The following is a 13569-nucleotide window of genomic DNA, read 5'->3' as shown; positions in this document are numbered from 1 at the left end:
AGTCCATTGTGGCGATGCTTCTGAAAACAAGAACACTGCCAGTTTGAGCTGCTGTGGATGTGGGCGTTATTTTCTAGGGAAGGATCAATTCTAGGCAAAATTATGACACAGACAATTCTCTTCAGATTTCAGAGTCTCGATTCCCTAGGCCCTCCTTCTCAAAATGCTGCTTCCCTATATTTCTCTGGCTTCTTCCCACGGTGCAAAAATGTAAATAGGGCTTAAGGCTATTTGTTTGTTTGTTTGTTTGTTTGTTTGTTTGCTGTACGTGGGCCTCTCACTGTTGTGGCCTCTCCCGTTGCAGAGCACAGGCTCCGGATGCGCAGGCTCAGCGGCCATGGCTCACGGGCCCAGCCGCTCCGCGGCATGTGGGATCCTCCCGGACCGGGGCACGAACCCGTGTCCCCTGCATCGGCAGGCGGACTCTCAACCACTGCGCCACCAGGGAAGCCCTATTTGTTTATTTTTTATCCACAATAATGTATCCAGCATCTATTAGAAGTCTGGTACTATGTTGGTTTTAAGGATTAAAAAGTCCAACACAGGGCTTCCCTGGTGAGGCAGTGGTTATGAATCCACCTGCCAATGCAGGGGACACGGGTTCAAGCCCTGGTCCAGGAAGATCCCACATGCCGTGAAACAACTAAGCCCGTGCACTACTGAGCCTGTGCTCTAGAGCCCGCGAGCCACGACTACTGAGCCCGCGAGCCACAACTACTGAAGCCCACGTGCCTAGAGCTCATGCTCCGCAACAAGAGAAGCCACGGCAATGAGAAGCCCGCGCACTGCAATGAAGTGTAGCCCCCACTCGCTACAACTAGGGGAAGCCCACATGCAGCAACAAAGACCCAACGCAGCCAAAAAAAAAAAAAAGAAAAGAAAAAGAACAAGCCCCCTATTAGCCTTGTTTCCTGGAACGTGGTTATAAGTATCCTTCCTGTAAAAACTCTGTCAGTCTCTTTCATTCTGGCCAAGCATACAACCTGATCCTGAGGGAAGTAGTCACTATAGTTTCCTTCAAAGTAAGTTGCCAAGCTCTGGTCATGAGAGCCTGGCCACAGTGGATAGACCCAGAGCCCAGGCGGGAGAAGCTAGACCAGGGGAGACGGCAGCCAATGAGAGGCCTCGCCTGAAACCCCATCCACCAGGACCAAGTCTTATTGGTGGTGATTCCCCAATGTGCTCAGGTCCTTGCCCTAGGGAAGTGTTAATGCAAAAAATGAACTGAGAGAGGGATGGAGAAACAGGAAGCTGCCAATGGTGAAGACAACAGAGAGAGAAGCAGAGGCGAAAAGCAGCTGAATCGTGAGGATGGAGTCAATGGGATAGAAAGAAATGGGCGTCCCATTCTGGGGAACAAGGTGTTCAGGACACCAGAGCAAATGCTGGCTTGAATAGTGGACCCATAAACAGTTTCCTTTGAAACTGGCCTCATCTCCTGGGATGCACCTCTACCACCCATGCTCCTGCCTCACTGGCCTTCTTTATGTTTCTGAAACTTACCAAAGATGTAAGGGCCTCTGTACCAGGTGATCCCTATGCCTAGAAGATTCCGCCCCAAGACCTTCTCCCAGCTGGCTCCTTTGAGCTTTCAAGCCTTGGTTATGATGCTAGTTCTTCAAAGAAGTCTTCCTGGACCGTGCAACCTGAAGTAGCTTCACACCCTTCTCCCTTATCTCTCTCAGGCATATCAACAGATTCTTTTCTTCATGGTACTAACACCATCTGAAATTACCTTGTTCATTTACATATGTTTTTATTATTTATCAACCCTCACTTGAGTGGAAACTCCATGCAGGCAGGGCCCTTGTGGGTCTTATTCACCACTAGACTCCACAGAACCTGGAACACAGTGTGACACACAATCGGTGCCCAGTGTTTGTTCAGCTGGGCATTCCCCTTTATTCCTCATAAATCGAAGACACCTCATACCAAGAGGGCCAAGGCCCCAAAAACCTTCACGGTAGAAGACTTTGTGGTGAGGAATGGCAAGGTGGCCAAATCCATAGAAGCCCTCTGCATTGACGAATATTTAAGTTCCCTAAAAATAGAACAGAAATTGTTCCCAAAACAACAGCAAAACTAAGGGCGTTTTGTGCCCCTGTAATTAACAATATGACATACTTTCCATTCACACCCAAGGACGGTCACGATGAGTCAAGTAATTTCTGGAACTTTTCGAGGACCTTCCTTCCCTCAACAGCCCACCACTTGCCCTCTTGCCACCACAAACATACATTTTAAAGTAACGTTTATCAATATGTTTGGATTTGCAGTTGATATGCCAAAACTGTGTGCTTATTTCTCTGAGTCTGTTCCTCTAAGCAAATGTCCAATGTCCAAGGCATTTTATCCACTGGATCCTATAGGCAGAGCATCTGAGGTCCAAAGCTTTTGAATGCCTTCTGGGATGTCTGGGACCTGAAAAAAAATGATATTGTCTCTCAGAATAAATATAATTCAATAAATGTGTGAGTTAAATGCATGCAGCACAGTATGTGATGTCTGCTTGTCCACTGCATGGCGTTCATGTACTTCCCAGAGGGCAGAGGGCAGAGGAAAGAAGCTGACCCTTGAACGATCAGGTTTGAACTGTGCGGGTCCACTTACACATGGATTTTTTTTTCAATCATAAATACTACAGTACTACAGTCTGAGGTTGGTTGAATCCGCAGATGCGGAGGAACTGCGGATGTGGAGGAAAGACTGTAAATTACATGTGGATTAATCCCCACATTGCTAAAGGGTCAACTGTCCCTTTTACTATCTTTGGGGTGGGGGGATGCTATGAACATCTTACATTGGCTCTCATGCTATTTGGGGTCCCTAAACCATGGCTGATGTGGCCTCATCTACACGTGAATCCATCTGTATATGAAATCCTTGCCACACTGACAAGGTCTAGAGAAGCCAACAAGCATGTACTTGATTTTGTGGTTAGGGCTTATTGTGTGGTCCGAGACTAGGATTCCCAATTCCAGTCTCAAGGACACCACATCCCATTTTTCCCATAAGTACACTTGTCAGATCCCATGTCCCTGTTTTGGTTCAGAAAACATGGCTAAATATAGAGGATGGGGTCTGAGGGTGACTGAGAAAAGGAAGAGGAAAGTGAGGGGGGTCTCAGGGTCAAGATTCGCCTGACTGCGCCCAGGCTGCCTCTCTCAGCCCACTCTCCTGCCTCTGTGTTTCCCAGTTAAAGCAGCAATAGGGGATTCAGGACACATCCAGAGAGTCTTCTGGAAGTTTTAGGGACTAGATTAGGAAAGAGATGAGGAAGGAGTCTGGGGGGAGGTTTCAGAGGTTACAAAACCTTATACAAATAGTGGAGGGGAGGGCACTTAGTGGGAAAAGTCCTGGGAGCCCCTCAGAGGAGGGCCTTGAACCTCAATTCTCCTTACAAAGATCTCTCTCTCGGGGATTTTCTGTCAGATATCAATTTCCTTCCTCCACTGTGGAGCTCCAGTATCCAGGCTGGGTGCAAAGCACCTTCAATGTGTGTTTAATATTGTGTTATGCATTCAAAGAATGCGGGGAATTATAACAAACCTGAAACAGTTTCAAATCAAGGGTAGGTGTAAATAAAAGAGCTTTGCCGTTGCCATGCTTTCAGTTTTTTCCATGGGCTGTCATTCCAGACCGTCACAGACTGGAGAGAAGTCAGCTAATTTTTAAAGACCTCCAAAGTAGATTCCACAGTCTTCCCTCACAGCCCGTTCTGGCGTCTACGAGTTCTTGATGTTGGCGAGTTCTCCTTGAGATCTAACTAAATTCTTTGTGCAGAAGCTCAGGCCACCCAGCTGTGGCAGCCATAGGAAAATTCCACCAGTTTCCACACATTCTTCTTCAAGAAGGTCAGTAAGCCTTTGGAGGCCTGATAATCCTAATTTCCACATCCTCGTTTGTGGCTTGTGGAGTCTCCTGTTCCAGAGCCTCGGTGTTGACTTTCCCCCTCACTTAAGAGGTCTCTTCGCCACCCACCTCCCCATCCCCAGAGAGGAGAGAAGGCAGCTCCGAGTAGCACTGAAAGCCGGGCTCAGTTTAGAGGCTGAGTGGGTGAGTGTGAAACGGGTGCCGACACAGGCCTCCTGATCACACTCCTGGGCCTGCCAGCGGCCCGTGCTCCCAGGCAAGGCACTGACGTGCCCCCGTGCCCCCAGAGTGTCCTCTGGCTTTCAAGGAATAAAGGTCAGAAGTGTCAGGGAAGCAAGGCCACACCCAAGAGGAAAAGGCAGCTCAAAAGCTGGGTCAGAGGGTATGGGGCTGCTGGGTTGTCGGGTGCATCCGGCCTTGGTGTTTCTGAGGAAGGAAGGGAGGAAAGGAAACCAGGGTCTGCTGGCCTTCTGGAGGCTGCTTGGCCTCCGAGGCTCTTTCCACACGCCTCTGATTGCCTTGAGTGAGACTCAAAACAGACTTGAGAATCTCTTCCAGCTCACGTCCAGATTCACATATTAGGGCTACCCAAGAAACAGAATGGAGACGATCAGCAGGAAGACTTGCCATGCCCTACAGCTCTAGGGGGAGGGGGGACCCTGGAAAAGAGATGTGTGAGGGTGGACTGCCTGTGTTGGGAGAGGGTACCGCAGACATGCACAGTTTAGGAGCTCACGGACGCCCGAGGCCTAGTGCAGGGGGTCCTCCAGAGCCAAAGGTGTAGAGCTGTGCACAGTTGTGGGTGGGAAGATCACTGGCCTTGAGTGAAAGGCTCACTTGAGGTTCTGCCGCAATCTCTGGGAGCCACTGGGGGTCTCAGGTTTTTCTGAGCTCCATCAGCCGTTTCCACTGAGGCTTCCTATTTTGTGCCAAAAAATTTCCCAGACCTCCACGTGACGCATCTTCTATGGTGACTTAGGTTCTAAAGATAAAATATAAGGCGAAACTACTGCCCATATAAACATTCCCCTTTAAAATCCTTTAAATGACTCACAAATGCAGAGATACACTTATTTTGAGAGGCATTTGTAGGGTCAGAGACCCACCAAGAGGAAACAGTCACATCTACCAATCTCTGCTCAGCCCAGACATCCCCTCATTGAGAGGAATGGTAGCCAAACAGCTAACATTATTAAATGATTATAGGTTTCATTGTTGTTTTGCTGTTTGTGAGTTTGCTAAGCCCATATCGTCGAATTCGCATGGGTTCAGTATGCACATAATGCAACTCCATTCTAAGTGTATTTTTAATTATTTTCTGATTTTAAAAATACAGTTTGAGACTTCCCTGGTGGTGCAGTGGTTAAGAATCCGCCTGCCAATGCAGGGGACACGGATTCGATCCCTCATCCGCGAAGATCCCACATGCTACGGCAGAGCAACAACTACTGAGCCTGCGCTCTAGAGACCGTGAGCCACAACTACTAAAGCCCGTGTGCTCTAGGGCCCACGTGCCGCAACTACTAAGCCCACGTGCTGCAACAACTAAAGCCCTTGCGCCTAGAACCTGTGCTCGCCAACAAGAGAAGCCACCACAATAAGCCCGCACACCGCAAAGAAGAGCAGCTCCCGCTTGCCACAACTAGAGAAAGCCCACACAGCAACAGAGATCCAAGGCAGCCAAAAATAAATAAATTAATTAATTAAAAAAATACATTTTGACTAGAAACTCAGGAAAGCTTTTATATGATTTTTGTTTTATTTACTCCAATAACATCTATGCACATTTGCAAAATTTTTCTTAAAAATGTACAGGTGTGATGAGATATGTGAATGATCCAGGTGTAGATGATGTTAGATGCAGATGGACTAGTGAGTCCCTGGCAATATGGCCAAGATGGTCAAGTGGGAGCCAAGTTAATGAGATGGTCTAAAAAAACCCCAGCTTGAAATCTCCATGCATCTCTGCTTTTGAGGTAGGTCCGTGCTGATTGAACCAAAAGGACACCTTGGTTTTCAACCCACACTTCAAACAACTAATTTTGAACGAGGGTGGTTGAACTTATTTTTCTTTAGCCCCTTGATTCTAATTACACCTCACATGTTGCCTTGTCATTTTTAGGGTGTTCATGTGCATTATTGCCTGTGCATCTCAGAACATCCTTGGGAGGTAGGCAAAATGAGTACACCTTTTATTTTTCAAATTCAGAAGCTAAGGCTCCAAAACCCAAGGGTCTTGTCTGAGATCCAACAAGCTAAGTAGATATTAGAGTTGGAACCAGAATCCAAGTTTTCTGATTTGAAGACTGTCCAGGTTCAAAAAAATTAAAATAAAGCACAGACTTTATCCCTGTGCTTACCAGGAAGGGTTTGTTTGTTCTTGTCCAAAACAGACGAATGGCCTGTGTGCCCAGCGAACTTCCCTTCTGGCCGTAGAATAGTTCCTTAAATTCTCAGCCTGAATTCTTCCAGATGGTACTGTTCACTGGACCCTGTTCGTCTGCCCCCCTCTGGTGGCCGTTACACAAATTACAGCTCACAGAGCAACTCCTAGGGCAGTGGTTGATTTCTCTTTCATCCATCGTGCATTCACGCCAACAGCACCTACGACATGCCAGCCTCTGCACTAGGTGCCAGACATACACAAATAAACAAGTGAACAGGTGATTACAAAATAGTGGGGCAAGTGTCACGGAGAGGTATGCAGAAAATGCTGGGCGTACAAAAGATTCCTTTGTAGGGGAAAGAGAAGATAGGAAAGGGAAGGCAGAGGCCTGAGCCAAGTTCCGAAGGCCACGTCGGAGTAGGAGATGAGAGGAGGCATTAGAAATTCAGGGAGATGCCAGGGTCTAGTTGAAGACGGTAGAATTCAGAGCACAGGTTGTAAGGAAGAAGAGCAGGAGGTGGGTCTGAGAGACTGGCTGCGGCCACATTATGAAAAGATTTTCATGTCATTTGAGCTCATATCCCCTAGGCTAGTAGTCTCCAAACTTTTTTGATCATGTTCCCCATCCGTAAAAATATTTGAGTATGCATCCCCAAGAAACAGGTATTTATTCATTTATACAGTTTGTACCCAAGCAATGCAGTGTAATAATTAAGATCATGGGGTCTGGAGCCATACTCACTAGGTCCAAGTCCTGACCTTGCCACGTATTAGCAGTATGACCTTGAGCAAATAACATCTCTGGACCTCAGCATCCTCATCTGTCAAATGAGGAAAACAGCAGATCCACCTTGCAGGGCTGCAGGGAGGATTAAATGAGTTAATTCAAGAGGAGAAATTAGGACAATGCCTGGCACATAGTACATATTATGTTAGCTAGTATTATTATATACCTTTATGATTTGGTGCTAGTATAAAATCAGAGTTGGGATTTACACCAAGTAGGGAATCTATTTACTCTCAGAAAGTCTGTTTTACTGTAAACTGACTTCAAAATGTCAGGAATTACTTAAGACAAAAGTACCTTTGTCATCCCTTGATCATACTTCTGCCAAAACTCTCAGATGTAGGTGATTCCTCCATTTAACTCAAAGCGGTGAAGCAGGGCTGAGAGGCCCAGATGATGCTGATGCTGGTCCAAGCACCACCCTTGAGAATTTTAAAAGGAAAGTACAAGTATCAAATAAAAGACCTTTAAAAAACATTTTCATTTTAATTATTGGGACACAGCATATTTTTGCTCTCACTAAAAAAATGTGTTTTAGCGATGGTAAAATATGCTTGATTTTTCTGACATCTTGGTGTAACACTTTGTAACATATCCATTCGAAGTTCTGGTTCTAAATTCAGATTATTCTAATACTCGGTTTTAAAATAACTGAAAAGGAGCTTCACCAACATGCATAGATACCAAATGGAATAAGTGCTTTATGGACCATGCCTAATAAATAGTGAGATTCATTTTCCAGTCTCATCCACCAATTATGCAATTATGCAAAGGTACTTGTTGAAATTCAGCTGACAGTTTCCATTTTTCCTGAAGTCAAATTTTGTTCTTGCAAAATAATTGGAAGGTTTTACCTTTTCATATTGTTAATAAGTTAGTTTGTGTATAAGGCTAGAATACCCTGTTTCCAAGTTTTGAAAGTAAGCAGATAGGTGAGTTTTTATAAGTGGCTCACTCACATAATTTTCAGCCTCAAAAATCACATAACTCTGGAGAAATTTCCACTATCCATTTTTAGTATAAACTTATGTTCTCCAAAGCATGCGTTTATTTTGAAAAGCTATTACTTACTCACACTTTGTTACAACATGACCTTTGCCTCCAAAAGACAAGTGAATTTATTTTTCCCAAATATCTTTTAGGGTGTGCGTTGGTGGTATAGTGGTGAGCATAGCTGCCTTCCAAATATCTTTTAGGTACATTTTACTGACACAAACTTCCTCATGGAGAAAGCCAGCAGGTTTAGAACATTGTCTGTTTTTTAAAGAAAAATTTATAATACGTTTAAGTTCGCTAACTCTTAAATACTTTGCCACAAGGAAACCTTTTTAACTTCATCTAGTATTGATTGTGAAGCAAGCTGTATTCCTCATCTCCAGTTATTCTACTTCTAGGCAGGGAGTTGTAGACATAGACATATATATAAAACCAAAAGCCTTCATTTGGACCTGCAGACGAAATATATATCACCTCCATTAGCATAACTTTAACCCGGTGGTATGCTGTTAAATATTTAACAACCAGCAGTCTGAAAACAAGAAAAGACCCTGGGGTTAAATAGTCTCACCATGGTCAGTTTCAAGCTACCAACTTGATGTCACTGACCGCAGATATGGGAAGAAGTGCACAGCCTCAAACCATTATACAACACGTCCATCACCCAGATGCATGAGATGTAAATGACCTCCAGAGCACACATAAAGGCAAAATGTAGTAAAATAATTAGAAACTGATGAGTATATTTAAGTATGTATTACTTTTGTTTTTAAAATAATTTATTTTATTTTTTTAATAATGGCTGTGCTTATCAACCAACTCACAAAACTCCTGAAAATTTAATAATATGCTCTCATGATCCACTATAAACCTGTTCCACACTTCACTTTGACCTGTTTATGCTAGAAGAGCAGGATCCTGCCCATGTATCTCTGTGTGTGCACGTATGTTTTGTGTGCATGTTGTGTGTGCTTGTGTGTGTGTGTTCCAAACTATTAATGGTATTTACTTCTGAATATTTTATATGACACATTTCTGATTTTCTTAATATAATGAGCTTTTGAAATTCAATATTTTTCTCTTTTTTTTAATTTAATTTATTTTTTTTACAGCAGGTCCTTATTTGTCATCAGTTTTATACACATCACTGTATACATGAGAATCCCCATCGCCCAATTCATCACACCACCACCCACACACCCCCACTGCTTTTCCCCTTGGTGTCCATACGTTTGTTCTCTACATCTGTGTCTCAGTTTCTGCCCTGCAAACCAGTTCATCTGTACCATTTTTCTAGGTTCCACATATATGCGTTAATATACGATATTTGTTTTTCTATTTCTGACTTCACTCTGTATGACAGTCTCTAGATCCATTCATGTCTCTACAAATAACTCAATTTCATTCCTTTTTATGGTTGAGTAATATTCCATTGTATACATGTACCACTGCTTCTTTATCCATTCGTCTGTCGATGGGCATTTAGGTTGTTTCCATGACTTGTCTATTGTAAATAGTGCTGCAATGAACATTGGAGTGCATGTCTCCTTTTGAATTATGGTTTTCTCTGGGTATATGCCAGATAAGAGTATGAGGTAGGATGGAGAAGGATTGAGACAGGTAAGAAAGTGAGATACAGGTGAGTATTGCTGAGTGGGCCCCTGGTCCTGCCTCCTTCTAATGTTGAAACACTGAAAAGGGAAAGGGAAGACTTAGGTCTGAGGGTCTGAAGAAAGCCTGCTTCTCCCCTGGAGCCCTAGGAGGAAGGAACTCTCCAAGTGTTCTGCCAACATGGGGTGACCACCATGGAGTAGATATGGTGGCGGGGCTGACCTAGACAAAGCAAGGACCCCGGTGGGACTCCAATGACAGTGAAGAAGGCTGGTGGGAGAGTTCACAAGGGCTAGGGGTACAGGGACCTGTATTAGACAAAGGCTGGATGCTCCAAAACCACAGCCAGATGTCAGGAGAACTGCCAGAGATGAGGTGAGGCCCAAGGCTCCCCAGGACCCTCTGGCACAGGTCAGGGCAAGAAAACAGACTAGTTGTGATCCTTGGTTTCCTTGGCCACCACCAAAGACCAAGCAGGACAAGGTTGTGCAGTAAAAGCCAAAGCCATGAGGTCATCTGAGCCTTTTAAACCCAAAAGAAACTCAGGAAAATGGGAAAGGCAACCTTGGTAGAGAAAAATTTTCTTCACATTTAATATCTCTGGGATGGGATAAGAGTCACAGTTAATGGCCTCTTAGAGTCGCTTTCAGTGGCCAGTTTGTAGTCATCACATAGTTGTCATTTATGTGTGAAAATCAAAAGTACCAGCTTCAAAACTCACAGATTGATGGCTGTCACAGCTTGGAAGAAAATGTCAGAGTAATAGAAAAGCAGTGACCACCTTTTGGAGTAAAGTTGTTGTGGGTGAGAGAAGCCATCAATTATGAGCCAAACATGATCCAAAAGTACGTGTTGTCAGTCCGGCTCACCAGGAAGCAGACTCTGACATGGAGATAACCATGCAGAAGATTTATTAGGAAAAGTCCTTGGGTCAAACCTATGGAAGGGAACAGAACTGGGTAGAAAGGAAAACTGGGCTGTGATGTAGTCACAATGAAGGCTTCAGCCCAACCCAGGGGGAGTTCTGAAGCTGAGATGATCCTTTACAGTAGTTCCAAGTTGGGGCAGAGGCCAAAGCTTTCCACCCCTGTGTCAGCCAGCTTTTAGAAGGAGGCAGAACCTTGGGTGAGGTGGCCCTCTTCAAACGAGGCAATCCTCAACAGGGACTAACATGTCAGGACTGTCTGCCAGCAATACTCCTAGCAGCTGAGGGAATAAGGGCTTCCTTACTGAAGGAGAATTGGGGTGAGACACCATCCCTTCCACCCTAGAATGCTGGCCCTACCTAATGGACAATTCAGCTTAAAAAGAGCCCAGCCCCAATGGCTTTTGGATTTTTTATGGATTCATTTTAAGAAATGTTGCGCCACCAAAACTCTTGATGGCATAGAGGATAATGTTATGTGGAAAACACAACACTAATGATTTAAAAAAAAATGATACTCCTGGAAAATGGTGCTCCATGAGGCTCTGTAGGCATGAAAGACAGACCCGCACCCAGAATAGGATCTATTGTTGTGAGGGCAAGTTGGTCTCCTGGAGGACCAGTGCCATATCAGGGGCTCAGCATTCGTTTCTGTTGCTGGCAAGCTGCACGTTCAGGGGGGCAATAGCTGTATCAGTCTTTTCAATGTCAATGTCCATAAGAATAATTTTTTCCTAAGAATTATTTTAAATTGTTGTTGTTAAGTCTTTTGAAGCAAGGGAAACATTTATTAATAACCTTGAATATATCTTTTAAAATTCAGTTGATGCCATGGAGTTTCTTAATCTTGAGTCTATGGGTAGAATTCAGAAAGTTTGTAAAGTTGGATGGGAAAAAAGTACATCCTTATCTTTAATAATCTGTACCTGAAATTTCACATTTCCTTCAATTTTGGGTGTAAGTTACACACTACAGCAGCAGTCCCCAACATTTTTGGCACCAGGAACCGGTTTCATGGAAGACAATTTTCCTACGGATAGTTTCAGGATGATTCAAGTGCATTACATTTATTGTGCACTTTATTCTTATTATTATTACATTGTAATACATAATGAAATAATTGTACAATTCACCATAATGCAGAATCATTGGGAGCCCTGAGCTTGTTTTCACTTGCCACTCACTGATAGGGTTTTGATATGAGTCTGCAAGCAATTGATTTATTATGGTCTCTGTGCAGTCAGACCTCTCTGATGATGATAATCTGTATTTGCAGCCACTCCCCAGAGCTAGCATCCCCCGCCTCAGCTCCACCTCAGATCATCAGGCATTACGTTCTCATAAGGCGTGTGCAACCTAGATCCCTCACATGTGCAGTTCACGGTAGGGTTGGCTCTCCTATGAGAATCTCATGCCGCCGCTGATCTGACAGGAGGTGGAGCTCAGGCAGTAATTGTGAGCAATGGGGAGCGGCTGTAAATACAGATGAAGCTTCGCTTACTCACCTGCTGCTCACCTCCTGCTGTGCAGCCTGTGGCCCAGGGATTGGGGACCCCTGCACTATAGGGATGTTAGCAGCACCTGTGACTGTCACTAAGTGAAATCACAGATATTTTTATGTTATATTACAATTATGTGGTAGATATCTTAAAATATTGCTCATGCTCATCATTGCTTTAAAACTGTTGTAGTCAGTGGATCTGCTACTGGATCTCAATATTTCATGTGTTAATAAAGAAGCACATTTGGTAACATATTATATTTTAAATATTTTGATAGTTATACATACTTTAATACAATACTAGGTGTTTTATTTATTTATTTATTTTTATTGGAGTATAGTTGATTTACAATGTTGTTTCTGTTGTTTCTGTTGTACATCAAAGTGAGTCAGTTATATATACATATGTATATATTCTTTTTCATAATTTTTTCCATTATGTTTTATTACAGGATTTTGAATACGGTTCCCTGTGCTATACAGTAGGACCTTATTGTGTATCGATTTTATATATAATAGTTTGTATTTGCTAATCCCAAACTCCTAATGTACTATGTGTTATATTTTATGCACTTCAAAATCTGTTCTGCAAAGGAGTCCAGAGGCTTCACTAAATTGCCAAAAGAATCGAGGATCAGGTAAGATCAAGATCCCCTGCCCGAGAGTGCAAGATTATTCGTGCAGACAGCTTTCCATCATCCTTTTAAGTAAAAGTTCTTTTTCTTTTGCCCCCTCCCCCCACCCTAGCCCTTTTCTTCAAGTTTTTGGGGCCCTTGGTTGTCCTGGTCTCTGCTCAGAGGCTGCCAGGAAGATGCATGTGGGTATATGCAGAGGTTATTAGGGCCTCAACCAGGCAGTGCCCTAAGGGATGGGGAAGCTCGGGAAACTCATTCGTATCTGATTCCTCCATTTCACGTCAAATCACACCACATGCCTGAACTGTGAGGACACTCTTCCAGATGATCTGAGGGCACCAAAGCTTCCTTTCAGTTTCAGCTTTATTCTTCCCTCCCAGCAAGCCCAGGGTTTTTTGCCTGATCAGACAAGCTTTTGCAATGAGGTGCACAAGAATTGCTTTCCTCCTTGGCATACATTCACAGCTTCTCCTTGGTCAGTTCCAGGAAATGCTAATAAGTGCTATTCATTGGGATCTGATTTGCATACTTTATGGATTATTTGTGCTTTGTAGCTAATGGGGATTAAAGCTTGCACAGATAACCCCACCGCACCCACCCCTGCAGGGCTCTGGATTACCCCGGTCTGCTTCTCCATGCTTGGTGTAAACAGGTTTATCATGCTAGGGCCGGGACGCCCTGGAAATGGAATTGACACACTTCCCCCAACTCCCTCATGGCACAAAGGAAGCCCTTCCCCTGAGCATGTTTGGGAGTGTGGCTGCGTGACATAGGGTGCTGTGTGATTTAGTCCACGGTAGAGGTACCCTTGCCCTCAAGCCATGCAATCACAAGCATGCTGGCATTAGAATTCCA

Source organism: Mesoplodon densirostris, chromosome 5, assembly GCF_025265405.1.
Source record: "Mesoplodon densirostris isolate mMesDen1 chromosome 5, mMesDen1 primary haplotype, whole genome shotgun sequence".
Classification (NCBI taxonomy): Eukaryota; Metazoa; Chordata; class Mammalia; order Artiodactyla; family Ziphiidae; genus Mesoplodon; species Mesoplodon densirostris.
Note: the sequence above shows the minus strand (reverse complement) of the source record.